The sequence below is a fragment of the Neopelma chrysocephalum genome, unplaced genomic scaffold (assembly GCF_003984885.1).
Source record: "Neopelma chrysocephalum unplaced genomic scaffold, ASM398488v2 Primary Assembly neopelma1_240, whole genome shotgun sequence".
NCBI lineage: Eukaryota > Metazoa > Chordata > Aves > Passeriformes > Pipridae > Neopelma > Neopelma chrysocephalum.
In genome coordinates, this window is record NW_020897902.1 from 60,625 (window position 1) to 64,273 (window position 3,649).

Here is a 3,649-nt window from a genome sequence, read left to right on the forward strand (position 1 = left end):
CCCTGTGTCCCATTCCTGTGTCGATCCCTGTGTCCCATCCCCATGTCCCATCCCCATCCCTGTGTCCCATCCCATGCCCCATCCCTGTGTCCCATCCCTGTGTCGATCCCTGTGTCCTTACCCCTGTGCCCCATCCCCATGCCCCATCCCCATCCCTGTGTTCCATCCCATGCCCCATCCCTGTGTCACATCCCCGTTTCCCATCCCCGTCCCTTCCCTCTCGGGAATGCCGTTTCCAACTGGGAATGCCGCTCACCCGCAGTGCCACGAGCCCAGAACCAGCTCTGGCAGCCCTGGAAAGCAGCAGCCGGGGGTTTCCTGGCAGTTTTCCCGTGCATCCACCTGTGTCTGTTCCCCTCCGAGGTGCCAGGACGCTTCCTGGGATGCTTCCAGGAATGCTCCTTTTGGGGTTACCAGCAGCAGCACTCTCAGAGCCAGCCCTGCCAGAGCTCAGACCTGGGAAAAACCAAGGGATGCGTTGGGCCAGGGAAAACATTCCCGGAGGAGCAGGGAGGACTTTGGCTGATTTTTGGAGTGGTGGACAATTTTTCCTGCGTGTTCCCGGAGCTTGGGAGCTCTGGGAGAGAGCCTGGCACGGCATGGCCGCTCCAGAGGGGTTTTTGGGGGAAGATCCCACTTTCTGGCGCGGCCGGGGATGGGGCCGGAGGGGGATTCATCCCTGGGGAAGCTGCGCCGTGAGCCGGGATCCGGGATCCTGTGCCTTGGAATGTGGCGGTGCCGGGGTGGCTTTGCAGGGCTCCGGCTCTGGAGCGTCACGGGAACGGGGCTGCGTCATCCGCTGCTTCCACGGGTGGCCCTGGGGAGGATTTGGCTGCTGGGGAGGGTTTGGCTGCTCACAACCCAAACCGGGAGAGATGTTTTCCCGCCTGTGCTGTGCTCGGAATAAGCGGCGCAGGGGGGGAGCTGCAGTGGGCTGGGCTGGCTCCCTGACAGCAGGGGAGGGGGGAGAGGCAAATGGGATCATTCCCGGTGTAATGATCCGAAATTCAGGGATGTTTCCTCTCCCCGCACCTCTCTCCCCTCCTCCCGACGCTTCCCAGCCCGGCACTTCCATGGTTACCCCGCCCCAGCGAGGTCGATCCTGCCCCGGGGCTCAGCTCGGGGGGCTCCGTGGCCCCTCCGGCTGCTCCTGGAGCCGGAGGCAGGAGGGATTTTGGAGCTCCGGGATGCGCCGGCTCCGCTCCCGGCGATGCCCGAGGCGCGGGAGGCTCCGTGGGGGCTCTGGTGGAGCATCCCCGCACCACAGCCCGGCCTCTTCCAGGAGGGATGCTGGGAGGATGCAGAGCTGCGGGGGGTTAGGGGAGAGCTCGGTGGGGCCGGCTCCTGCTTGCCATTCCCAGGAAAACCCCCCCTTCCTGCAGCAGGATGTGTGGGGAGCCCGGGATGAGCCTCGGGAGGGAAATTGCTGCTCCGGAGGGAAAACGTGTCCCCGGATCTGTCCCCCTCGAGGGTCCTGCTGCCCTCGCTGTGCCTCCTGCATCCTCTCATCCCGCCGGGATTTGTGTCACATTCCCAGCGAGGTTTTCCCATCCCAGACTCCTGATCCCCACCCGTGTTCCCAGCAGGTCTTCCCGGCCTCGGAGGCAGACAGGGGGGCACCCACCCTCCCCTAACCCCCCCTGTCCCCCCTCTCCCCGTTCCTGCCACCCGGCACGAGCTGCCAGGGAGGTAAAAATACTCCCCGGGCGCGGGTGCCGGCGCCGGGCCGGGAGATCCGCGGGCGTGCCGGGTATTTATAGCCCGGCAGGTCTGGGCTGCCACCCACCCCCCATCTGCGCCCACCCGGCCCCTCCCCGGGCCCCCCCCTCGTGTCCCCGCGGGAGGGGATGAGCCCTTCCAAGCCCCCGGGACAGGTGGGAATACCGGGGGATGTCACTGGCACATCCCAGAGCCCCCCCTGTGCCCCCCGGGCTGGTCCCTCCCAGGGGGATGAGCCCCCCCTTCCAGTCCTCCCCTGGAGGGGGGTGCACCCCAACCCCTGTCCCCCCATCCTGTGGGGTCACATCCACCTCTGCCGTGGGGTGCCGAGGCTGGAGCAGGGATCCGGTCCCCCCAGCCCAAACTGGGACTGAACTGGGGCAGCACACCACGGGCTGGGGGGCACTGGGGGGCTCCAGGGGTGTCCCCACCTCATGGGGACCAGCTGGGGACAATGTGGGGACCACGTGCTGGGAACCACCTCCTTGGGAATCTGATGCTGGAGACACCGTGGGGGGGGCCACATCCTGGGGATTCCAGGGACCCCAGTGAGGGGCTGCTGGGTCTGGGGGAGCCCCAGTGATTCCAGGGAACCCCATTCTGGGCTGGTGAGTCTGGGGGAGCTTCAGGATTCCAGAGACCCCAGTGGGGGCTGGTGGGTTCCAGAGGAGCCCCAGGATTGCAGGGACTGTGATTCTGGGCTGGTGGGTTCCAGAGGAGCCCCAGGATTGCAGGGAATCCCATACTGGGCGGGCTGGTCCCGGGAGCCCCAGGATTGCAGGGACTGTGATCCAGGGCTGGCTGGTCCCGGGGAGCCCCAGGATTCCAGGGAACCCCATTCTGGGCTGGCTGGTCTTGGGGAGCCCCAGGATTGCAGGAACTGTGATTCTGGGCTGGTGGGTTCCAGGAGCCCCAGAATTCCAGGGAACCCCATTCTGGGCCGGCTGGTCCCAGGAGCCCCAGAATTCCAGGGACTGTGATTCAGGGCTGGCTGATCTCAGGAGCCCCAGGATTGCAGGGACTGTGATTCAGGGCTGGTGGGTCCTGGAGAGCCCCAGGATTGCAGGGACTGTGATTCTGGGCTTACTGATCCCAGGGAGCCCCAGGATTGCAGGACCATGGGCCGGCGGGTGCCGGGGCCGGGCGGGTGACATTGAGCACGGTGGCTGCATGGAGGCTGCACAAAAACCACGGCTCCGTGTCGTGCTGCTCCTCCCGGGGCTGGATGTGCTCCCGGGAGCGGAGCTGTGGGAGTGATTTAATCCACACTGACTGCAGCTGACCTTGGAAACCCGCCCAGGCACGGCCGGCACCCACGGCGGCTGCACTGGGGGAGCGGGGCCGGGGGGGTCCCAGGGGTGCAGGGGACACCCAGCCCAGTCCTGACCACCCCCTCCCGGCCCCTCCGTGGCCACATCGCCCTCAGCACCCAGGAATTCTTTGCTTTATGTCCCCCCGTGCCCGAGCTGTGGGACTGTGGGGTGACAGTGACGATGAAGGTGACGGTGACAGTGGCACGTCTGGTGTTGGATGGACCCGGCTCTGTGGTTGGGTGGTCCTGGGTGTTGTCTCTGCACTCCCAGCTCCTTTTGCAGCTTTCCAGCCTCTTCCCCAAGCCTGGAGTGTTCCGTGGGGTTGGTGTGACCCCAGGGTGGGACACGGCATGTCGTGGAGTCATGGAATGGTTTGGGTGGGAAGGGATCCTCGAGGTCACCCAATCCCACCCCCTGCCCTGGGCAGGGACACCTTCCACCAGCCCAGGTTGCTCCAAGCCCCATCCAACCTGCCCTTGGACACTTCCAGGGATCCAGGGGCAGCCACAGCTTCCCTGGGCCGCCTGTCCCAGTGCTCCACTTGGCCTTGTTGAACCTCATCCCACTGATCTTGTCCCACGGATCCGGCCTGTCCGGATGGGTCTGTGGAGCCCCCC